The sequence below is a fragment of the Pteropus vampyrus genome, unplaced genomic scaffold, assembly GCF_000151845.1.
Source record: "Pteropus vampyrus isolate Shadow unplaced genomic scaffold, Pvam_2.0 Scaffold22, whole genome shotgun sequence".
In the NCBI taxonomy this organism is placed as follows: domain Eukaryota; kingdom Metazoa; phylum Chordata; class Mammalia; order Chiroptera; family Pteropodidae; genus Pteropus; species Pteropus vampyrus.
Window position 1 is genome coordinate 11,265,338 of NW_011888803.1, and position 25,905 is coordinate 11,291,242.

At 39.0% G+C, this 25,905-nt stretch overlaps 1 protein-coding gene across 3 annotated transcripts in view; it reads left to right on the forward strand.

Annotated features, from left to right (window-relative positions):
• Positions 1-1,460: 1,460 nt before the first annotated feature.
• LRRC8B (leucine rich repeat containing 8 VRAC subunit B) overlaps positions 1,461-25,905 on the forward strand; it is a 66,260-nt gene continuing 41,815 nt past the window's right edge. The window contains exons 1-3 of one of the 3 annotated variants that reach the window (XM_011355611.2): positions 1,461-1,673; positions 4,957-5,051; positions 23,449-23,505. The gene's annotated coding sequence lies outside the window, so the exon portion shown is untranslated. The remainder of the gene's footprint in view (positions 1,674-4,956; positions 5,052-23,448; positions 23,506-25,905) is intronic. The other 2 variants (XM_011355610.2, XM_011355612.2) reach the window with 2 other exon arrangements.

The window sequence follows — 25,905 nt, forward strand, 5'->3', positions numbered from 1 at the left end:
GGCTTCTTATTCTCTCTCAGGGTAATTCAAATTGGGGTCCTAATCTGAACGGTCTTTGTGGGACACAACTCACTCTCACATAACTCAGTTGCGCCACTTTCTTTACTCCCATTTACGCAAACTAATCACATATGCCCCAATGTCGAGTGTTTTATAGTCTTCATTTACTTTTTTTTAATGATAAAAATTCTCAAGTTTATTTCTAACGACATTACAAACTACTGAAGACAACACTATCATAGGTAAAGTTGTTTAATGAGGATCTATAATCTACAGATCACAGAAAGATGCTTCGACCTCCTTATATCTGGTTAACACTTTTAACAAACTAAAGGCCTTTCCTTTGTATCCAAAAATAGTCTTCATTTACTTTTTGTAAGGTCCCTGTACAAACTTTTTTTTAAAAAAATGGGAATGCGATCGCCATAGCAATTCAGAGATACAAATGTCTAATTGAATCATTGTTGAAGACGATAGTTTGTGCAAAAAGCTGAGTTAAATTTGGGGTGGGAATGAGAATGGGGCTGAATAAGGATGATAAAAATATTAAGTCCCCCATATTCCTGAGTGTGGATTAATTAAATGCAGGGCCCTTTAACTGCAGAGGGAACCTGGTGGGACAGTAGGTGAGGTAGACCTGCAGTTTTATCAGCGGTTAAACGCTGGTTACGAGTACAGGATGGCCCTTATACCATGTCGTTCCCTCGCCATCCCGAGGATAAGGACATTTGAGAGAGCCAAATGGTACTGCAGGCCCAGAATCCTAACTTAAGCCGTTTAGTTTAAACTCTCCCCCAAAATCTCGGCCCTGCAGCCTTCCAAAGCACGCGGTGTAAAGAGAGGTAAAGGAACTTGTGTGTGAAAGGTAGGTTCCACGTGCTCCGCCCGAGCCTTCCCTCAGGGCCCAACAGACGTTATGTAAATCTCGAGTTACTCGAGGGTGCACACGTGAGAAGGCGGGGGCTGACACACAAATACTGTACTTCCAAAGTCCCTTGCATAGTGCCTCTGGTGGGCGGCCCTCAGCCCCTCTCCCTCCCGTCTCTTGAAAACAGGCCCCGCTCTTTGCAGCCCCCTGAGAGACGTGTAAGCTGTGCGCTGCTGCCCGCGGACCAGAGGCCGTGGCGAGCGGGCCGGGGCGGCCACATGGCGCGCGCCCGGGCGACGGCAGCTGCGTTTTGTTTCCATCGGGCGGGGTGAGTCACCGGCGCCCGCAGTCCCAAAGCTGGGCAGGGCAAACACCCGGGCCAGGGCGCCCGGGTTTTTAACAGTAGAAACAGCTACCGACCGAAAGAGTCTCATCCTCGCTCTCCCATCTTACTCCTCTTACTCCTCTTCCTCCGCCTCCTTCTCCTCCTCCTCCAACACCGCCACCCCGAGGCCACCGCCTCCGCCTCCTGCCTCCGCCCCCTGCCTCCGCCCAGTCCCCTCCTCCTCCACCCGCGAACTTAGTCAGCGGTTCGCGCCGCGGCGCGGCGATTGGCCGGCGGAAGGCGCCGCGTCACAATGGAGCCGGTCGGAGGCGGCGAGCCGGCCAGCGCTGGGGCTTCCCGCTGAGCCCGCAGCGGCGGGCAGTCGAGAAAGTGCGGGCGCCCGGCCGCCACCCGCTCGCCTCGACTGGCGCGGGGCGGACACGGCGGGGACAGCAGGCGCCCGCGGCTGGAGTCGCGCAGGTAGGTCGGAGCGGTACGCCCCCGACTCACGGAGGAGGACCCAGGTAGTGGAGGCGGAGGACGGGGTAGGGGGACGCAGCAGGTGGGGTTGGCCGAGCAGGTGCGGTTACCTGTGCACGCCTCACCTGCGAGCCGGGCCTGCGGGCAGGTGGCTCGGCCGGAGAGGTGAGTCATGGCTTCGCTTTTCCCTTGTCCCCGGCCGCAACGAGGCGGTCCCCTCTCTACCCCAGCGGTCTGGGCGCTGCACCTGAGTGTGAGTCCTGGGGCGGTGCGGGAACAGGGTTCTGGTTTTCCAGTCTGGAGTCTCGCCTTCCTAGGTGATTAGATCTCTCCTGAGGGCGTCTGCCTTCGGTCGCTCTCGTTTGCCCCTTGTCCTGGCACTGTTGACAATCATTTTATGCTCATTAGATACTCATTGTACGCCTACAATTTGATGATGGTGTCGACGTTCGTTAGAGAAGGGGGCAACCTATACCCATATAGAGAGAGAAGCTAAGAGTTTCCTCCTCCTGGGCTGCAGTTGAGCAGGTGCTGAGAGATCAGAAGGGAGGAGGAGGCTCGTTGTTGGCTCATTACTCTGTGTCCTCAACTGACTTCCCAAAGTCCATAGGTTGCCCTTAGTCAGATGACATTTGTGGAAGACCTTTCTTTGTGATCAGAAAGATGCAGCATCCCTTCCCCACCCCCCGCAAAAAGAGGACAAACCTAAATTTAAAAACAAAGTATAAGTGAACTTCTTTGAATAAATTTTCCTTGCTAAAAGCTTTTTTTAAAAATTATGTAAAAATATGTCAGTATGAAAAATTTTAATTGCAAATCTGCAGCCAACTTAAAATAGGCAATTTGTCCACCGCTTTCTAAGAAGAAATTAAATGGCATGTGTCTTTGTCACACTGTCCTGTGTCCTAAACCTGTGTAGGGTTGAAGCACACAAAAGAAGACAAACTTCAGTATAATTGTTTAACAATTCCAGTACCCTTAATGTGTCAAGTTACACCTCCTGAAAACCCTAAATGCTCTTTGAGAGTTGAGAGCGCCAGGGTGACTTTCTTTTGCCCCTGGCTTTCTTAGTCCGCAGCTTCGCTCTTGAAAAGAATATAAAATGACAGCTAATCTCTTAAGTAATTGGGCCTGTGTGACTTAAGAATATAAGCCTTAACAGATCTGATATTCCCTTAGTTCAGAGAGTGAAGGGGCAGAGTTGTCACTGAGTGTACAGTTGAATCATGGCACTTTTCTTATACTTACTTACTATACCCACAAAATGTTTTTATTGTAGAAAAAAAATCTACATGTTAGAATTAAATACACTATTCTCCAAACTTATTCTGTTTCTTCATTTGGAAAGGTGTTCCAACATTCCAGGCTAATGTGAATATTTTCACATTTGGAGTTATTTCATTTGTCTAGTTGTTAAGATTTGCATTTTTAAGACCATTCCCCATTGCTATTTCATTCTTCAGAATCTTCAGAGTGAAAGCAACATTAACTAAAATGAAAAGGGCCCTAATCAGTATAACTTGAAAAGAATACCAGATCCTCCGTTTTTATTATTTAATAGACTTTATTTTTTAGAGCAGTTGTAGATTCGTAGCAAAATTGAGAGGAAAATGCAGAGATTTCCCGTAAAACTCCTGCCCCCACTAATGCATAGCCTGCCCCATTATCAACATCCCCCATCATAGCAGTACATTTGTTACAATGGATGAACCTATACTGTCACATCATCACTCAAAGTCCATAGTATACATTAGGGTTTACTCTTGGTGCTGTACATTCTGTGGGTTTGGAGAAATAGATTATAACTTGTATCCACCATTATAGTATCATCAGAGTATGATACTGTATTTCATAGTATCACTGCCCTAAAAATTCCTCTCTGCTCCACCTATTCATCCTGCTCTCCCCTCAACCCCTGGCAACTAATGATATTTGTACTATTTCCATAATTTTGGCTTTTCCAGAATGCCATGCAGTTGAAATCATTAGAGTCTGTAGACTTCTTGCACTTAGTAATATGCATTTAAGTTTCCTCCATGCCTTTTCATGGCTTGTTAGCTCATTTCTTTTGAGTGCAGAATAATATTACATTATCCTTCCAAGTTTTTTTAGACTGGGTATTTTCCTGCAGTGGCCTGAAATTTTTGATTTTTGTTTTGTTTTGGTTTTGGAAGTTGAAAGGGAGAAATATTTTAATATTTAGAAGATTATTGCTTTAACCAAAGTTTTAATTTGTAAACAAGTTTTTATTTTTTAATTTCAAAACCTTTTTGATGGCATCTGAGTATTTTTGTGTTTCTTTTTGATTTTTTTTTTTTACTGCCCATACAAAAGTAGTTTATCTAATCTAATCCCTGATTTTCATTTCATCTCAAGATGAATTTCAAAATTTTATTTTTGTTATTCCTTTCCAGCATCTTTCTAGCCTACACCGATATTTTCAGCAACAAATGTATGCAGAATCTGTCATGTTACTTCAGACTTGGTGGAATGGTTTGCATTGCATTTTATATAGAATGCATGTTTCTCCTTGTTGTCCAGAGTAGAGGATCCTGCAGCAGCTTAGACCTGTGACCAGACAAAAGAAATTTGGAAGGCCTAATTATACTGTAGAATTTATTACACCTATTTTAAAATGTATTTTAATTTGTGCCATGTCTGTTTTCATATTGCTGCCTTTTCTTTTATTTCAATTGCCTATTTTCATTCCCATCTGTATTTTTTAAATTTCCTACGTAATTTTATTATGACTTAGTTTTTCTTAGTGTTTAAAATAATATCTTGGGCAGATATAACTTATTTTTCCTTTTCTGGGTCATTAAGGTTGATCTTAAATAAAATTAGGCCTAACTCCAGTCACTGAATCTCTCTTCTTAGTTCTTATCACTGCTGTTCATTTAGAAATTTAGCAAAGGATAATAGTAAACTCCCTGTTCTATGACTTCCTTTCATTTAGGATTCTGCTCAATTGTAACATAATTGAAATTCACTTTAATGCTCTTTTGAACCCGTATAAAGGAAGTGAATAAAAACAAGTCGACAGAGCTTCAACTTTGACCTTTCCTTTTGCCTGTTGACCTTTATGCTGTCTTTTATATGGGTCACATGATTCCGCTTGTCCCTTTCCAGATTGTGTATCCTTGAATTTCAGAGTCCCTTGTAACTCTTGTCTGTCTCATCCTGTGGCCATTTTCAGGGCTCCATTCTGCAGTGCCTACTCCTCAGCCTACAGAATCTTTGACAGAAGCCACCAGCCTTACAGCTTCTATTTCTCTGTTTCCAGCCCCATGCAGGTGCTTGAGATCTTCCTCTACCCATCTCTGATGGAGTCTAAATTCTTCACTGTCAAGTAGCATATTCCTTCTGATTGATTCCCAGGTATGCTGATTTGAGAGCGTATTCAAACCTTCCTTCTCTTCTTCTATTAAATTCCTTTTCAGCATTTTGACACCCTTCCCTGCCAAATCAATTGCAAATTATAAGCAGGAATTCTTCAGGCTTCTACCTAAGAGCATAGACTTTACAAATTTATGGGTCTGGGTCTGAACCCTACACCATCACTTTGAATGAGTTGCTGGATAAGTTAAGATTAGCTGCCAATTACATAGACCGCAAAGAACAGTGGCTTAAACACAGTGAATTTTGTTTCTCTTTCATATGAAAAAAAAGTTCATGGACAATCTAGGACTGGTATGATGGTTTTACAGTCTTCTGAGACGTAGACTGGTTCCACTTTTAGATCTACCATATATCAGGTGAGACCCTCTACCTCATGGTCCTAGACGAAGCTTTAGCCATTACATCCAGGTTCCAAGTAGTAGAATTGGGGAAGGAAGGAAGGAAGGGAGAGAGTGAGGGAGGGAGGAAGGAAGGAAGGAAGGAAGGAAGGAAGGAAGGAAGGAAGGAAGGAAGGGAGGAAGGAAGGAAGGAAGGAAGGAAGGACAGACAGATGGGAAGGAGACAGAGGAAAGGCGAAAGCCTTTCTTATGGCAGGTCTCTTAAGGGAATTTTCTGAGGCTGTCATACAATTCTTGTTATATCTTGTCGGCCAGAACTTAATAATGGAATAGAGACTGGGGAATGTTGTCCTTATTCTAGACAGCCTTATGCCCAGCTAAAATGTGGGAGGTTTACGTCCTTAAGAAGAAAGGGAGGAATGAACATTGGGTAGCCAAACACTACAGTTATTCTACACCTCTTTTTCTTGACTAATGTTACCTATCTCATAGGACTCTTGGGATTAAGAAAAATAATACACATTAAAGCATCAAATGCAGTACTTGACATAAAGCAAGCTTTCAGTAAATGTTAGTTTCTATTTCTCCTTATTCTTCTTTCATGAATTGTCTAGTTTCTCTGCTGCCACATCATTGGTATCCAAATCCTATTTTAAATACTTGGGCATTTGCCCAGTTGGTAGTACCAGACCATAGTCTCGTACCTTTTCATGAGAAGGAGCAACACATTATTGCTCAATGTCAGCATTTATTTCTTAGTTTAAAACATGCCCTTAGATTAAAAACATAGCTCTTGGAATCAAATAGACCTGGGTGCGAATCTTGGCTCTGCCACTTACTCAGTATGCAACCTTAGCTCCTCACATCCTCAGTTTCCTCATCTGTGAACTGGGAGTAAAAATCAGGTATGAAGATTAAATGAAATAAAATGTGCATAGAGTGCTTAATACTATGCCTGATAAAGTAGGTGGTGGCTTTTCTTTTTTAATTTGGCCTAATCTGGGTGAACCTTTTTAAAAATGAACTCATTCCATTAAAAAAAAGTTTTAAAATTGGTCACCTCCATAAATATCCGAATGAGTGTTATTAAATTGTTTTAAAATTTTTTTTTTTTTTTTTTTTTAAATAAAACAGCTCAGCCTTAACCCTCCTCAGCCTTGATTTAAATGATTTTGGGCTGATCCACTCTCAGAAGCTGAAACGTTTCCACCACTGAGTATATTTCATAGTATTTTTTTTCCAGCAACTAGTAAGCTTCTACTGTGTGCCAGACACTGTGCTAGCTTCTGGGATTATAGTGGTGAGCAAAAATGACATGGTGCCTGCCATCATGGAGGTTGCAGGTTACTGGGGGAGCCAGCAAAAAAAAAAAAAGGAAAATTGCCACTATGAAAGTTGTCAGGAAGGAGACATACAGGTACTGTGAAACCATGTGCAAATGTCTTATGGTTGGAGGTTAAAAGGTGATATTAGGAACAAAAAACCGGCCAGCAAGCCTAAGTAAAGAGATGGTGCAGAAGTGTGGTTTGAAATGAGCTCAGACAGGAGCTGAGCCAACCCTTAGACAGGGACAAGAATGTGCCACAAGTTTCCAACACCATTGCGAAGAAGGAATTTCATAAGGTTTGGAGCCATCTTTAAAATAAGTGTATATAATATATAACTTCTCAGTATGATACTCTGAGAGGAGCAACATAATTCAGGAATAATGTAATTCTTTTACAATTTATTCATGCTATATTGGTAGACTTTAAATTCAGATACTTTTTTGATACACCAAGCAGATGGATCTGAGAAAGTTGGCTCTACCTCTTTTCGGAGAGGATCAGAGGGTTGATCTGCATCACCCTTAGCAAGTGGAGTTTGAAGCCGTTTGGCTGAGTAGAGGCCATATGAAAGATTGTTGGCAGAAGAATCAGTAGCCCATAAAGCAACAGTGGGAAATGACCCAGGGATGGGAAGTGTGGACAGTGTGTTCTGCAGAGTGGACTGGACTGCTGTGCCTGGGATGGCCTAACTCAGGGCCGGTGGGCAGCTCCAACATCCAGTTCCTCCAAGGTTTTCAGATTTGCCTAACTCCACACATTGGTAGTGGGGTGCCATTTCTCCTTGCCCTGTCCAGCCGAGCTAATTAGGGATCCTTGGGGAAAATGTTGCCTCCTTACTCCCTTTTAGAGCCTTAGAGGGTGTCAGGGGGCACTCTGCTTCCTCGTAGCGTTGTAGGGCATTCCTGAGCCTCGAGGGCACAGCTGCCTGCCATTGGACTGCAGGTGGTTTCGTGTTCTCAGTGGATACATTTCAGAGGAATTCCGTTCATCTAAAGATTTTAAAGTTCATCTCTCTAGACAAAACTAAGTAAGTTTGATCCTGGCCCTCTTTCAATGCCAAAATAGACAGTCCTCAACCGAGCAGTGACTTGTCTTCCAAGGTGTTTGTGAATCATGATGCAGTCTCAGATGCAGTGTTGTGTATGGTGGTCAGGTTCCCAGGCTTATGAGAGTTTATGCTGTGCTAGCGCTGCCCAAACGTGTCACAAGTCTTTCACCTTCACCTTCCCAGGAATGTCCTTGGAAGCAAGACTTTCTCTTGCTCCCCACTTGCCATCTATTTGGAATTCCTCCCTCATGGCACGCCACGCTAGTAACTACCTCAGGGACTTCTCGATTGTTCCCTGCCTGGAATTTCTTCCCTTAGGAATTTGCATGACTGCTTCCTTCTCCTCAATGAAGAGTCAACTCAAATGTTACTTCAGAGGTATCTTCCCTGACCACCTCAGGTAAAGTCCTCATACTCCCCACACCTGCTTCCATCATAGTTTTTCAGACTTTGGTTTATTGTCTGCTAGTTTGTTTATCTTCTATTGCCTTCGCCTCCTACCAAAATATAAGTTCTGTGAAAGCAGAGACCTGTTTCCCTGTTTACCTGCTCTCGAACCTGGTTTGTAGTAAGCTTCCCAAACTGCTATATGTGATATTGGCAAGTAATTTTACCACTTAGAGAATACAATAGGGTTAATAATACCTATAGTACCTGCCTCCTGGAATAAACAAGGACCTGGAGTTAGCAAACTGAAGATACTTTCTTTTTCCCAAAACTTGCTATTAACTTTAGATTCCATTATTTTGCAAATAACAGTACTGTTGACCAAATTACATGACCCAGAGAAACCTAGAAATCATTCTGGGCTTATCTTCGCCCCATCCCCTCTTAAACTGCTCTTTATAGAACTGGTAAGCAGCTTAACCAGAGTCCATATTCTTAAGTTTCCTCCCATCAACACTTTCCCTCCAGAGCTTGTGCTGTCTTGAGTCTTTTCCAGGATCACTGCTAATTGTCTTCCAACCAAGTTCAGTTTGTAGTCTTTCCTATCTTCTACCCCCCAGATTTCTTGTCTACACCACAGAGAAGTAATCTTTCTGAAAGGCAAATCTCATATCATCACTGCCCAGTGTAGTAACCCTTTAATGACATGCTTTGCCAGATGGTCAAGTCCAGACTCCTTGGTGAGCCATGTAATAGTCTTCCTTTGTTGGCTTCTGCAACTCTCTAGCTTTACCTCTTGCTACCCTGTCATTTTTTGATCACCAGTGCATGCACCATGGACATAGCCTGCACCACAAGCACACCTTCATATACCAGCCATCCTAAACTGTCTACAGTACAGGCAGGGTGATGGCTACACTCCATGGCTGTGTTCCTTCCCTCTATCTAGGGGGCTTGGATCCTCTTGTCAAACACCTGCCATCTTTTGAAAATAAGTTCAAGCATACTGATTCTAGAAGACCATTCAATACACTTTCCCTCTGCCTATCACCCCCAAGAACTCCTCCTCATTCTCCCCACTGTACTGAGCCTCTAAGCCTGTACTCTTATTATAATATCTATGCAAGATAATGGCCCTGCCTTCTTTTGGGTCCTCTTTCATGATAAAGATTATTTTGTTCATTTGCATGGCTTCCTGGACCAGGTGCCATATTTGGCAGATATGGTGGAAATCTGGGAAAAAAATAAGGGAGTAAAATTCGGTATACTTTTTGCCTAGTCCAGGGCTTTGTTTCATTAACATACCTTTGACTGGTATTTGCTTAAATTTGAAAGCTCTCCTCGAAAGTTAGAAGTAGAAAGGTATGTTATTAATAATCAGTTGAATGGCCAAAATATTTTATCAATGAGCTAGTGTTTATTGAGTATATAATATGTTCAGAGTTCTGGATTTGACAATTTGTAGGAGACCTTGAGACAGTTTTTGCCCATTTCTGAAATAATCCTGGCCTTTCTATTAGAAATAATCCTGGTCTTTCTATTAGAAATCAATTTAACCAAAATTTGACCAAATTTTACATGGGCAGCACACGCACTTGGCTTTCAGATAGTTTAGAACAGCATCTGAATGTTTTTCTCTCAGTGCTTCCTAAAAGGATTTTGAAAAACTCTGTTCTCTCTTTATACATGTTAACAGTTTTTCATCTAAAATTTTTCATCATGATTTAAAATAGTTGTAAAAGATGACATTTCTGATATTATAAATATTGATTTAAAAAACTCTTGTTAATGTACCCAATAGAAGCTAAATTAATACAAAAATGATTTTATATCTATCATCCATTTAAAAAACACATGAACAAGCTCTTTTAGAAAAGTCAGGGATTTTACTTAGTTTTTCCCTCATCGAACTCATTCTTCTCCTATAAAACTTATTCCCGATATAACATTATTATGTTTGAAAATCTTTCATTGATTACCTTACACTCTTGTGACACACACAAGTGCACAAATACTATATCTTTGTTTTTTTAAGTTCTTATGACAATAAGTTTCTTTTAAATAAAATTTCTTTTAGATTATGATTTTTTTCTAGTATACAATTGACCAGAACAACAAATTTATTAAAATTTTAATAAATCATCATAAAGCATAGGTAAAATTTTATTGGAAAATTATCTCAGGGAGATGCATGGGGCTTAAAAATCATTTATTTATACATAAGCAAATATTACTTATTGCTAGAATAAGCAAGTCTTCATATTAAATCAAGTGCTTCTTTTTAAATATAAGTACTTAAGAAATTTTGTTACATAAGTAAGTATATGGGAATAAAGACAACATAATTCCACCCTATTTTTCAAACTCCTGAGTTATATGCCAGAACTTATCTAGCGAGTGATCATAAAAGTGATTTTCAATTTTCTGTTGTCTAATAACTTGATTAGATCTTCCTCCAGTGCTTCTGGAAGCAAAGAAATGGAAACTTTTCTCTGACTCCCCAAAGGATTCGTTTCTTGGTCATGAAAGTCATTCACTTTCTTAACATCTATAACCCTACAGGTATTTCAAAATGGCCCTCTGCTTGGGGCCCTGGAGATTTTTATTCCCCAAGCAGACTCCTGACAAGTGAGATGGTTGCTTTTCTTTTAGAATGTAGGAAAAAGCTGAATGTGAAAGAGAAAAAAAGGAGATGGCTAGAAAGAACCAACAAGACATCAGGTGTTTTGAAGCAGATACTTTTAGACAAGAGTTAATTGATGATCTGAAAATAAATTCTTCCAGAGTTAAATTCTCCCTCAAAAAAAAGGCAGGGAGGGAGGTAAACCCTATAGCCTTGTTTGAAGATAAACTGCTTTGAGTGCTAAAGAAAACATTTCAGTCATGTTAGCTACCAACTCTAAAGGTGAAGGCCCCTACAAAGCCAATTTAAGGATTTCCTCTTGGTAGGCAGTAACATTCCATAGGATTAATGCATGGTTAATGTATATCACTCATATATATATATCTGACAAGCTAATTTGATATCAAAGTGATTTAATTACTATCATCTATTTTAAGAACACATGAACAAACTTTCCTAAAGAAGTTAAAAATTGCATATAATTTTTTTAATATGCATTGTTACACTGGATACAAAACTAACATTGGTAAAGATCACCAGACGCTTGACTGATAGTCAGTTAGGTCAGTGGGTAACTGGTTTCTATGAATAAGTCTTAATTCTATTGAAAAAAATATCCGTCAGTGTTTTATCAATAATGCTAATTTCTTCCTAGAAGGAGGTTGTGAATTACAGCAACCAAAAAGTTTTGGTTTGGGACATTTTTTCTTTATGATGGAGTAAGGCAAAATGAAGGAAGAGGTGTTAAACCTAGCCGGCACCCTACTGAATAGGGAGATTTTACTGGGCTCTCCTGGTTCCTAGATGCTCCTGCATATGTGAAATGACATCATTCTCTTGCCTTCTCCCAAGAGCTTATAGCCAATCACTCCTGAAACACTTTATAGGACCCCCCCCCGCCACCATTACCTATCATATTATAGATGTGTACCTCACTTCTAACAAACCACAGCATTTATGTTCACATTTAGTCTCCCGATGACTAGCAGTAGATGGGGCAAGTATTATCTCCATGATACAAATGTGGAAACTACGTTTGTAATGGGATATGTGGCTTGTGTAGCAAACCCCCACAAGTTAGTGGCAGATCTGACATTTAATGCAACAACTTTTTCTATAGTATATTGCCTGGCTCCCTTTTCCAGATGTGTTATTTTATAAAACACTCTAAGGATTGGAAAGCTTGACTTAAGGTGATCATATGAAGATTAAGTAAGATAGATATGCTTGTAAAATGCTTAGTAGAGTCCATGGCTCTTAGCAGGTCCCCCAGACTTTTAAAAAAGAAAAATAATATATTTGAGTTTTTGTACTGCTGTGCTTCATTTTATGGATTTAAAAAAATTAATTCATTCAACAGACTTTTTTTTTGAGCACTTAATACTTGCCAGGCATCATGCCAGTCACTAGGAATAAGTCCAACTGTGAAAAAAAAGGAAATAATGTTTTTTGCACTTAGCATACATCCTAGAAGGAGGAAGTTAGACAGTGAACAAATGCAAGATATAATGTCATGTGCTAAGTGCTATGGAAAAAAATAAAGCAGGGTAAAGGGCTAGAGAGTGGTTGGTGATGGGGAGTAGATGGGGTGATCAGGGACAACATTCTTTGGGTGGGGACCTTTGAGACAACCTGAATATTATGCTCACCAATCTGAGTTCAAAACCTTGAGTTTATTTGGGTAAGTTGATTCAAGTCATGGTATTCTAGAGTTATTTGGAAGAGACCTTAGAGAATATGTATTGATTTTTAACTTTTTAATGTTATAGATATCCTTGAGTGTCTTCCCAGAATAATGCACACATACTTAAATACATAACATTTTAATATGCTTGCAATCGTTCTTATATCATCTCAAGTTTATATCCTTATTCTATTCCAGTCCTTTGTTTGTTTGTTTGTTTGGTGAAGGTGCTGGGGACTGAACCCATCCAGTCCTTTCTTTTTACTAAGACATTTGTAAATTGTCCACAGTGTCACAATTAGTTTGTGGCTGAGTCAAGGAACTAACGTCACAAAGTTGTCTCTTGCTTTTCCCACTAAAATCTAAGTAGATAGAGAGTTAAATTTTCTGAAACGATTGTCTATAAAGCATCTCCAAAAATGGTGCATTTTTTTGTATATGCACCATTTTTATTTGCATAGAGTAAAAGTTCCCCAAGTAGCTAATGTGACTAGTGTGGTTCCTTTTCTTATTCCCTGACCAGTAACAACATAAATAATACCCCAAGTATTTCAAATGTCCTAGGAAATTCTGAGCAAGGAGGACTCAGGCTGACAGCAGGAAAGGACAAAACACAACAAAATGGAGATCTTGGCTGGGGAAGATTACTCTTTTTTTACAGATAAAACTGGCATGGCATGGCTTTAAGGAGTGGCTCGGGACTGACAGTGCCTTTGAAAGTCTCTGAATGTACAGACAACAGAGAGGCTGGAGATGGGAAAGGCCTTATTCCAGTTTCAATAGGGGTAGCGATTCCCTCTGGTCAAACAGCAGTCACCTCCCCCCCACCCTGCCCCCACACACACACACGCACGCACGCACGCACACATGCACTGCATTCAGTGATTTCCTCTTGGGACATTTTATACAAAAACTTAGAAGATAAACTTGTCACTTTCAAGAAAATATTCATTGTATCAACTTATCTTCCCAGCCACACTTCCTTTATAGATGTCTTAACTTTTAGAACTACAAAATAACCCAAACTTTTAAGTAGTAGTTATTTACATTGTGGAATGCGAAGTGATTTCCAAAATTGGATCCTGTGTAAAGGTATCTATTTGTATACAAGATTTTCTAATTAAATACATCTGGCTTTAAAATTTCTGAAGCCCAGCAACCTTACGTCTTACAAACATTAGTGTATTTGGAACTTTTAAGCTGCTTTCCATTGTTGCTCTCTTAAAGACAAAGAAAACCTACTTTTTCTTTTAGAATTGCCCCTCAATATCATGACACCTTCACTGGAAGAAATCCTAGCCTTTTCTGTCTTTATCATTGAAAGGCCCTTTCCTCTATATTCTCCATCCCCACCCCCATTTTGGGGTACTTCTAGCCTACTTTTCCATCTGTGTGCCTTGTTACTATGGTGACGGGCACCAGAGAAATAGAGAACAAAGCAGATGTAATAAGCATCTCCTACGTGGTTTACAATGCTAAAAAGGAATCTAGATTTTTCTGTTCTTTATTGGTGGTAGAACTGGACCAGCCCAACTGGGAGGGGCACTGGGGTTACAGGCCGATTCAGGCCCTATTTTTCCCTTTGTTTTGCACTTCACCAGACCTGTGGAGAGGATATAGTACAGAAATTAGTGCCACAGAAAGAACCAACCCATTGCAAAAGACATCTACTGAGGCATATTACAGGGGTGGGAATCTTGGACTGGCTTTGGTTTTTACCTGTCATGAATCCTATTGCTTGATTTTGCATTAACTTAACCTTTCAATAGAGAAGATTTGCCAACTTACGTTTTCCTCCCTTCAAAGTACTTAGACTATATTAGGTTTTTTGTAAATTAAATTAAAATCTGTCTTGGTTAGGAAAAGCTTGCAGTATTGCTCTTGTCCATTGGATTTTTAAAAATAAATGGTTAATTATTCATGTGCACTTATTTTATGCTTATTTTAGAATTACAGTTAAATATGTTCTGGATATTGTGGAAATTAATGTTTTCCATAAGATTTGAGAGAAGATGCCACAGGTAGTTTTGAACCTTCCTACATGCATTTCATTCTTTAATATAATTACGTCTTCATGTATCATATTCTTAGACATCCATAATGAAATACCCAAAGATTAAATAATTCCAGTTAATCAAATCCATCTTCTGGAAAACTTTTTACATTTATTATATTTAAGTTTGTGTTGCTTATATTTTTTATGTTTAAGGGGCAGAGAGAGGGTAAAATAACTTAGCACAATATTTTAGAATCTAAAGTCATGGGACATGAGTCAAATTTTTGGAGCTGAAGAAGTTAAATGTTCCATATGCCTGTTCTATTATGACATGAGGGTTTGAAGTTCCTTCTGGCTTTAAATTCTAATTTCTTTTTGCCTGATGACCCATAGTTTGCCAATTTTGATATCTGCTTCAATGGTTCGTACACTGATATGAAAGTATACTGGGAATCAACCTCATACTCTGAGTTTTTTAAATACCTTCACGGTGTTGTTCTCCCAAGCAAAATCACTTTTTCCCTTTGTGGCATGAATGAAAGAAGGAGAGCACTGGGGTGGGAGTTGGAATGCCTGTGCTGACTTACTCAGCTGCTGCCTGGGGTGGGCTTGGAGAGGAATTTTTACCCCTAAAAATAGCACAGAGCTTCATCTGGAGAAGCCTAGGAGCCACGAGGAAGGTTTTGAAGCAGAAGGTTACATCAGATTTGTTTTGGGAAGTGATGCTGGCATCTGCATGGAAGATGTGTCAGAGATGAGAGAGATCATATTAGGAGACCAAGTAAGGCAGTGAGAATGGAACAGATGAGACTAATATGAAAGAAATTTGAGAAAGAGGTCATAGAATTAAATATTCCCATTAACTTTCATCACAGGGATCCCATGGCAATTAAACTTAACTCAAACTATGCTAATTCTGTAACTTCTAACTTTTCAGTTTTTCATAGGAGTAGATTTAACTTCCTCCTGATTATTTATTGGGTCCCCCAAATCGTCAAATTTCAGATCACCAGTGAATATATATTATAATAGCACAACTTTGAAAATTATAGCTTCTGCTATAGACTGAAAGTTTGCATCTCCCCCTACCCTCAAATTCATATGTTGAAACCTAATCCCCAGAGTGATGGTATTGGGAGGTGGGAACTTTGAGAAGTGATTAGGTCATGAGGGTAGAGCCCATAAAATAGAATCCAGAGAGCGACCTTGCCCCTCTAACTATATGAGGACACAGCAAGAACAGCTTTGTCTGTGAACCAGGAAGCGAGCTCCCACCAGACACTGACTCTTCTGACACCTTGATATTGAACTTCTTAGCCTCTAGAACTGAGAAATAAATGTGTTGATAAAGCCACCATATCTGTGGTACTTTGTTGAAGCAGCCAGAACGGACAAGACAGCTTCTAAAAATGAATGTCTTCTGACTGGAAATGAGAAAAAACTTGAGAGAAGTCTTATTTGTTCTATGAGAAGAATAATGACTCTTTGCAGGACAGCCCCTTGTTTTCTAGATAGCTTGAAAACTGTGGGCATATTGAGTAGGTTTTGAGAACAGAGCTTGTATTTTTGAGAAGTTTACTCTTTTATGGGCAATTGTTCTCTGATACCTCCTGGGCGGAGGGAGTTTCCATTGCATTTGATGTTATCACCAATGCGAAGGTAGAAAGTAGGCCAGGTAGAATTATTTCTGTTTTTACAATTACGAAGCTGGCATTCTGAGAGACTGTGTAGCTTGGCCAAACTTCAGACGGATGGTAGGAAGGGTAAGAGTTCACACTCAGTCGTTTTGCTGACTTCTACTGCTCCACTCATGACTGACTGAGTGAGTGAATGAATGCGTTCATGTTTACTCTTTTGTTCATTCCACTGAGCTGAGCTACTTTTCTCCTCAAAGATTTCTTTGAAAATTATTCACGTTCATGCTAGTTTTACTATTACGAGTTTACTAGTTGTCATGCGGACTTAGGTTAAGTCACATAGCTGTCTCGGTTGCCTCATCTGTAAAGTGGAGACAATGTCATGAAGTTGTGGGAACATTACAGAAGTTAACTGATATAAAGGGATTATAAGAATATTTAACATATGGTTATCTTATGATGAGCATCACCTTCCATGACTAAACAATACACTGAGTATATGTGACTACTTCAGTTTCACCTCAGCTGCTTATTAGTGTCTTTGTCCTCACCCTGTACTTTTTGTTTTATCTGCCTCGGAGAAACGATTAGGGCAAGCTCCACCTGATTTATCTTTTGATGATTTATAATTTGTTTTCCAGGTAACTGGGCTTAAATGGACTTTTTTTCTTGTTTTTTTTTTTTTTTAAATAGAGTCAGATTAATTAATGCTGACAAATTAGGCTTGTATAGTTACTAATTGAAAAGGAATACTACAGACAAATTAGAAGAAATTATAGCAGTCCCAGGATCTGATCAGAACAGTTTTTGTTATAGCCTGAAATTTGTTAATTCTCCACATCCTCTGAAATTCAACCTTGAATTATTCATCAAATGGGCAAGTAAAAAAAAAATGGTCTTTACATTTTTAATTCTTATTTTGAGATATTAGACTTTAACTTTGAAGTCTTTTGTGATAATTGATCATCATGAGTTGCAGTATTCAATGTGATAATTGATCATCATGGGTTACAGTATTCAAAATAATATGTCTAGATGGTATAAAATCTTCATTTTTATTTGTTGGAAGTCTTAGAATGCCTTTGTTTCTTTTCCTGTTGTGTATGAAAGTATACTGAATCAGTGACTGGTATTTTCATTATCTTAAAGTGATCTATACAAGAGAATGTTTATTCTAATAATATATCATTTTTGAAAAACCATAATTTAAAAAAAAATTATTTTATTATTAGTTTCAAGTATACAGTACATTGGTTAGACATTTATATAGTTAATGAAATGATCCCCCTGATTACTCTATCTTCCCTCTGGCTCTACACATAGCCATTATATTACTGCTGACTGCATTCCCTGTCCCATGCTCCCCATCCCCATGACCATCTATCAACTACTCATTTGTACTTTTTCAACAGAAAAATCACGATTTTTAAAAACCTCTCTTTACATGTATTTATGGAAAACAAGATATAAGGATACATAGAGTTGCCTGATGTGTGCAGTGGGGGTTGTTTAGATGGGAAGAGGAATAGAGAAAGGAAACTCTTGTTCTATAGTTTACCCTTTTGATTGTGTTTTTCTTCTCTAGTGAAGTCCTCAGAGATGTCACACATGGTGAAGTTATAAAAAAAAATCTTTCTAAACAAAATGTTTCCTTTCCTAATGAGATTCTCCTTTGGTGCTTAGTTGTCAGTGTGCTGGGAATTTTGAAATTTTCTCTGTATTTCTCTGATTTTGACCTAATAATCTTATTTGGATTTACCAGGCGCAGCAGCTGTTGTTTTTACCAACTGTTGCTAAATCGTATTAATGTCCAAAGTTGAAAAACCCTTTTTTTTGCGTTGTCCTAGATTATCTAGAGTTTTGTAAAATGTAAGTCTTTTCCCCAACCCTTGTAATTTATATTTACTTGCAAGAAAAACATAATAATAACATTCCAGTGGATGGTTTAGAACCTCTCACAGGACACTAGTTCAGGTTGCAGTGTGGTTTGTAGAACAGTATTTTCTTGAGAAAGCTATCTATTCCCTTTTCTACTGAAGAAAGAAGAGACATCAGTTCCACTGTAACTTAAGTAGTGTTTGGTGTAGTGTGGTAAATGCTTGCAGTTTGATATTAATGATTGTTTTCTGGCAAAGCATATTGCAAAGTTGAGAAGCCAAAAGTTTTGAGAATGTCCTAGGAAAGCATACATTCAGAATTATAGCCATTTTATTGGATAATTCTAGTTTCATTTAAAGGAGAGAATTGAATGTTGAATTTTGTCTTTTAACTATTTAATATGATGGGAATTTCTCTTAAATAGCTGACAAAATATCTCATTTCCTTTGCAATCTCTTTTTAGGAGTTTAGTTTGTCTATTTTAATTATAAGGCAGGGGTTTTCAAGGTCACAGAAGGAATCTGGATTTGCTCTTATATTACTCCCAGGGTTAATTTTGTTGATTCTGAACCCCACCTGAAGCCTATACTGTCTGTCACATTCCAATTTTCCCTCTTAAGAGTTTACATGTTTTCTTCTCATACACTCAGGAATCAAAGCAATAGTTTTTCTTGTTGTCATGTTATATGGCCAACCATTCCTTCATTTACAGACAGTGATGTATATCAACAATATACCCTATCAATTGCAAAGCCATCTTTTTATATATGATGGCATTTGATTTTGGATTTTGACAATCTAGTGAGGGAAAGAGAGAGGATGACTACAGTTAATTCTTATTTTATGAACGAACTCCAAGAAGTCAGTCAATATATCCAAAATAACACACAAACAGAAGGGCCAAGTCAATAACCCATGCCTTGAGCTCCACGTTCCGTGTTCTTTCTGCCCCATCGTACTGTCAGCATACCCTGTTCTATACGATGAGACCTCATCCATATAAGGAATTCGATCAATATGCGATTTCAAATTGTGCCAAATTTTAATAAACTTAATAAGACCAAATTGTTTTTCTTTAGTTCTTTCCCTACTAAGCCTTTATTGTTGCACTGTATATGTAGTGAGAGAGGTTTCCTCCTTCTAGGCCAATGACATTGTGCGTATATGGTTTAAGAGGTAAGGAACAACAGGACGGCAATAGGAGAGATGTCCAAGGAAACATGACTAAGTGGAAAGTTCAGTGGAAACAATGTAGGAAGTGAGACTGGAGCTGAGCCTTGTAGATCAAGATACAATTTTGAAAGATTAAGAAGGTGGAAGGGAAATGTCTGAGCAGAGGTGTGCAGGAAAGAAAGTATGCAGTACTGAAATAATCATGGGTGAAATAATATATCCAAGATTTGCTTCAAAACAATCCTGGGCATGGGTGTGATATAAGTTGATAATTGTGGAAGCTGGGCGAAGGGTACACGAGGCTTCCTTAGGCTATTATTTATACTTTTGTATGTGTTAGGAGTTTTTCATAATGAAAAGTTTGAAACATAAAAACAGTATGTATTTTTTGGACAGAGGGTAGGCTGGCCTGTCTGGAATAAAGGATTTGTTTGAAGGCAGTGGGAAATGATGTTGGAAAGGCAGTTTGGGAACAGACTGGGTGGCGGGAGGGGGGTCTATGAATGCACACTGGAGTCTGGAGTAGTCATAGACACTGGTTCATTGACTGGAATTGAGTTTTACTTGACTGTGAGCTCAAGGAAGAGTGCAGTGCATTCTGGCATCCTCATCAAGGATGGCAGCAACCCACACTTTACCACCTACTTAGGCCCTACCACATCTGACTTGCCATATTCAGTTCTGGAAATCACATTTAAAGAAGGCTTTTTACAAACCGAGTTTCCATGGTGGGACATAACAGTCACAGAAGGGTATCTCACTTATTAGGAATCTTCCTCATAGAACCTTCCATTAGTTCATGGTCGTCTACCTGAAAAGGGCTTATTTTCCCTTCTGCCAAGTTCTTCTCTTACCCCTTTTTAAACTCTCTCTTGGGGGCCTGGGGATGAGCAGTGAAAGTGAAATAAAAACATTACTATGACTCCCAGTAATATGAAGGTACGCGTGCATGATGACATCTAGTGTAACCGCCTGGAAACAGACTTTAACGGAGGACTGAGTTATACACAGTAGCACTGAACCATGTGGAAAGCCTAACACTTTGATGTAGCTTTCTGAAGCAGAGCTCCTTTTTCCTTCCTGTTTAAAATGTTTCCCTACATTTTATATGGGGAAAAGAGGAAAGAGAGACATGTCAGAGAAATTTGGATAGTTGGTAATATTCAAGAATTGTTAATTATCTGAATGTGATTCAGCGGTATGCTAGAACTGACGAGAACTGATTGTTGTATTTTCAGGCATTTTGCAAGTCAGGTGTTAAACACAGCCATTAAAAATTAAAATATACAGACTTAAAATTAAAGTTTAAAATTAATGCTCGAAATGTATCACTTCTTAATTATTTTACTATTAGAAGTAAACTAATTTGCTGTTATCTGTGTTCTTAAGGTTACTTGTGTCTAATGTATCTACAGAGGGGAAGTCTTATATAATGGTGGTGCCGCACATTACTTCCCAACTCCACATTCAGTGATGTCATGTTGGTACCCTGAAATTAGCCGTGGTAGGAGTATTTACATCATGGATATGGAAATTGGCAACGACTACAAATCAGGGCCCTTTTTTCACCCCCAGAGAACTGGTTGTTAAAATCTACCAGCACACCATTGGGTATGATTATGATATCATGGTTATATTTTTAAAAGAATTTTTATCTTTTACAGATACATACTGAAAAAGACAGGTAAAATATGATATCTAGAATTTGTTTCACATCATCCAGCGGGGATGGGTATCATGGTGGTTGTATCAGAGTGATGGGCACATGGGCTCCATTATACCAGTCTCTCTACTTTTGTGTATATTTAAAGTTTTCCATAAGAAAGTTAAAAACAGTAATTAAGAAATGTTGCGATGAAAACAAGTAAGTTGCCTATAAACAGTAGACATAGAAATTCAGTCTAGTACCTGTCTGTTCCTCAAACTTTGATGCTCATTCCTTTGATAAAATGTTTTTTTCTAATTTTAGAGCTGTTGTTTGTAACTGGTTCACATAGTACATTGAATTTAAATGTCCATTTCTTGTTAAATTAAATCAAGAAATCACTCTGTGCAGTTTACCATACCCATAAGGGCAAAGGAATCCAATAGAGCCCGCCCTAGGACACTAAGAAGCTCTCTCTTCACAGTGGGAGGAAAATGCATTTCTTGGATTGCAATCCTGTTTGCAGAACCAATTGTACGAATAGGGAAAAATGAATCAAGTTATTGCTCAGAGGGTTACTTGTGGCTATATGACAGCTGGGTGCCCTTTAGATTTATTTTCAGTCTAGCTGATTTGAGTCATTGCCCAGGAAAGGAGTGCTGTCAAGCGAATTGTCTTCTGTGCAGATGATGAGGGCCTTGCCAAACAGTGCCCCACTGATACAATTGAAGATGGGTTTGGAATCCTTGGCCTATGAATTAAATTAGACCAATCCAATGACTTAAGAAGCCATGACCTAGGTTATATACTGGCTATGTTTCACAAAGAGTACAGAAGCACAGTATTTTTTTCTAACATATACTTAGACATCTAATGGAAAAGTTATGGCATAAGTTACTTTAAAAAAACATGTCTTTTTTTTAAGTTTGAAGTCCTTTTAATTTAATTCTTAACATGAATTTTGTAGTATGATAAAAGTTTTTTCTTGTCTTAGATTGTATAATAATTCAATTAACCAGGAAAAAAACTTATGTTGAGTAAGGAATACAAGTGGTCACTGTGATTATCCCAGCAAACAGGCTGGTGAAGAAGTTATTAGGTTTTATAATGGGGACACGGAAGGACAATATGAACCTTGAGGGGAAAGTAGCCTATAATATCTGCCTCATTATTTTAAGTTTGGTGAGTCTGTGGTCTGTTTAGAAATACAGGCTCAGAGCATTCTCTGGGTTTAACCACACACAAAAGAAAGTCTTAAGCAATGAAAACAACAGATGTCAAACTCAGGTAACCTGGGGTCAGAATACCAAAAGGAAGCCTAGACTGAAACAGATGCTGAAACAGGAATTGAGATAAGGAAACCAGAAGTCAGGGTGGGATGAGTAGAGGAAGAACCAACTCCTCCTCTTAAGACAGAGTTAGACAGAGGAATCACCTGGAGAACTTGGGAGGTGTTGACACTTGGCTGCAGTTTTCCCCATGTTAATTCCTTTGTATCAATAACTTTCAGTGCCTTTCAAGGTCTCACCATGATATAGGTTCTGAAAGCATTTCTTTAGAGTATATAAATAGAAATCATGGTTCAGAATTAAGTTGGAGCATGGAGATAGAGTCACGATTGCTAAGGAAAAACATGTTAAGTTCTTGAAATATAATAATCACAGGACTGTGATTTATTCACTCAACAAATATTTACTAAGCCCCTACTATCTAGGCTAAGTGTTGGGGATACATCAGTGTACCCTACAGATAAAATGTTCTTGGAGCTTACTGCCTAGTAGATAGATACAGAAAATAGACAAAGTAATAATATAGTACATTAAACGGAGATAAATTCCATAGAGAAAAACAGAACAGGAAATATTCTTCACAGTTAGATTCCCCAAGGATACATTTTCCAACTTATCAAAGCTAGCAAAGGAAAGATTGATATTTATAAAAATATAAAACGTACCACATCCGAAATTCCTTCATGTTTCTGGTAACTCTCTTGGTAAACTAAATATATTCACTGTTTCTTCTATATTCACTAAGTTTAGAACACAAATTAAAGTTGAAGTAGTGTGGGAAGGGTAGCTTTTATACACTGAAGTAAAATGAATAATATGCCCTTAACACATTTTGTTAGACAGTTGACAGTTGGTAATGAGGAAGGCAATGAGCACTTACAACAGGGAGGCTGGAAGTTATTTAAAAACAAAGTCTTTACTTCCAATGCTGTTTACCTCCAGTTGGGCAAGACAAGTAGAAGTCATTCAGAGTTGGTGGGTGTGTGTGTGTGTGTGTGTGTGTGTGTGAAAGAGAGAGAGAGAGAGAGAGAGAGAGAGAGAGAGAGAGAGAGAGAGAGAGAGAGAGAGAGAGAGATAGAGAGAGAGAGAGTGCCCGTACATAAGACTTTTTATCTTAGTCAACTTGATTGCCTTTATAAAAAATTAAATTCTCAACTTTAAATGGAAATTTTCTGAAATAGAGGTATCAAGTGAACTCCATTACACTCAGGCTACATTTAGTTCTTTATTTTAAATAACTTATTTTTTTCCCAAATTACCAAGTACAGACCTTTAAAGGTAACATTAAACAGGGTCAGCAGCAAAAATGAACAATCTAACAAACTCATTCATATATTCTCCTCTCCCCAGGGCTCCAGTTTGTATTTCCAGCTGACTACTAGACCTCACCACCTAAATGGCCCACAGGTACTGCAAACTCAGCATTTTAAAAATCACACTCATCACCTTCCTCCAATGACCAATTTTCACCATTGACCCTGTGGCCAAAACTTGGGCGGTCACTTGTCCTTGAGTCCTGCCTCTCTTTAACATCTAGTCTGCCACCAGTCCTTCTGGTCAATGCCTCAATAACTCTAGATTCCATGCCCATAAGCTATTTAGCAGAATACCTGTTTGAAAGTTCTTAAAGTGATGATATTTAAAAGTATTCGCTTTTCTCCACTTTTCTCACACCCAGTCACATCTTCCTTCAAGCCTTCTTTCTTGTTTTATCCTTTGGACTATTGATCTGGTCTCCTACCTACCTTGTATATTTCTGCCTTCTAATGAATCTTCCCTGCTGTTAAAAAAGCGGCAAATTCTAAATTTCTAAATTAAAAATTTCACACTGACCACATCATGTCACTCCCAAGCATAAAAACCTTCATTGATTCCATAACATGTGTCTTTCCATGTGTCTTTATGATCTGAACCTAGAGGGCCTTTTCATATCAGCACCTTTAGCTTTCCCACTGGATTCACTCTCGAGAGCAATACTCAGTCAAAACTTGGTTACGTCAAACTTCTAGTAAGGGTATAAAACCTTAATTATGTTAATGAATCATCCTTGATTCAAAGTGAAAGAGCAGAATTCACCAGATTGTTCGTTGATCTTCCAGTGACTTGGACTTGTTAATTAGCGCTTTCACTGTTTATTAGAACCTTTCACCAGTCTGACTTGCTTCTTCTCTCCTTTGCCCGTCTCTCCCATCAGCCAATGCTTGTCAGATTTTCCATTAGTTCTCCTGAAATTCCTTCATTCCTGGTCATTTTCACTAACAGTCCTCTGGTCCTCACTACTTCCTTGTTGAGTAACTGCAGAGGGGTCCTGCCTGGTTCCCTAGCCTTCATTCTGTCTCCCCACCCTTCCACCTGCCCCAGTGTATCGCTCATGGCCCACCAGATAATTTTCCTAAAACATTGCTTGTGTTCTGTTTTGGAATCAATAATCGTTTTCTTTTGTGAGTAAAATCATACTCTTCGTTTTGGAATCTTAAGTCCTAAATGTTCTCTCTATCTCACTTAATTTGAATTTATCTCCCTCTTGGCTATGAAGATTCTCTCCTCAGGGGAACCTGCTGCCCCACCACTTTTCCTCACTCAAGACCTCTCTGCTCTCGCCCTTGCCCAACTGGAGTTCTTCCTTCTGATCCAGTTCCTACATGTCACTCAGGTGCACATCACCTGTCCTGCTTTCTCCATTCCCTGAACTGTAGCTGTTGACCTTTGTGAAAGGAGACTTCAGACGGTGGGAAGAACACCGTGTTTGGTGTCAGTTACGGGATCAGGCTCTTGATCGCTAGACGTGTGACTTAGCTTATTTTTTTTCCTCTGAGCTTTGATCCTTATCATAAAGTCAAGTGCATGGTTTAAACGACTTATGGTAACAATGCTCCACAAACTTTAAAGCATTATGCAGTGGTATCTAATTGTTTCAACTATAGTTGAATCTTTGATTGTATGTTTTCCTATTTCCTATTTATGTATGTTTCCCATCTTTTATGAGTGTTTTAAGGGTAGATATAAGGTAAAATTTAAAAATTAATTCTCGCTTACTGATTATTCTTTCTTGTCCTGTTTAGTCCATGCCATAGCAAATGTTCAATAAACTCTCCCCTGTCAAGCAGATCGAATGAATACAAGTATCAGGCACTGTAATGAAAGTATAGCATTTGGAGCAGGGAGTGAGAGAAAAACAGGAAGAAAATGAAGTGACCAGAGATGAAGAGACTGACTGGGGAACTGGCCTACCTCAATACTGACTTCTTTTATGAGTTCAAAGACAAGCTTAGGATTTAGACACGTTCTTCTGTAAAGAAGAATAATCATTAGGTGAGAATTCATTTTAGTTTTGCACTGTCTTCTAACCCCCTCTCTCACAGGCAGCCTACTAGAAGTAAGGGAAATAAATGGTAGTGGAATACAGGAATTTATGATTCTGCCTAGTATCCATCTTATAAGGGAAATATAAACTGCGACAAGTCTTGGTTGATAAACTATCCTTAGACAATAAGAATAATCACTAGATACTTATTATAACTCTTACTATGCCCGAGTCACTGAGTCTTCATACTCAGCTGAAAAACAAACTAATCAAACAAGTGAAATATGGTTCCTGTTTTCAGGGAGTTTGTAAGTTACAGTAGAATAAAGAGAATGATAGTAACCCCAGCAAAATAACTAAGAGAAATGGAGTCTGCTTGTTACCTTCTAAGCAAAAGGTACATTTCTCCAAAGCAAGTCACTAAAGATTGCTACTGTTTTGTTGCAGAGTGGATTTGCCAGCCTGAAAATGATAGCTTACCCCTGTTCTCCCTTCACCAGGCA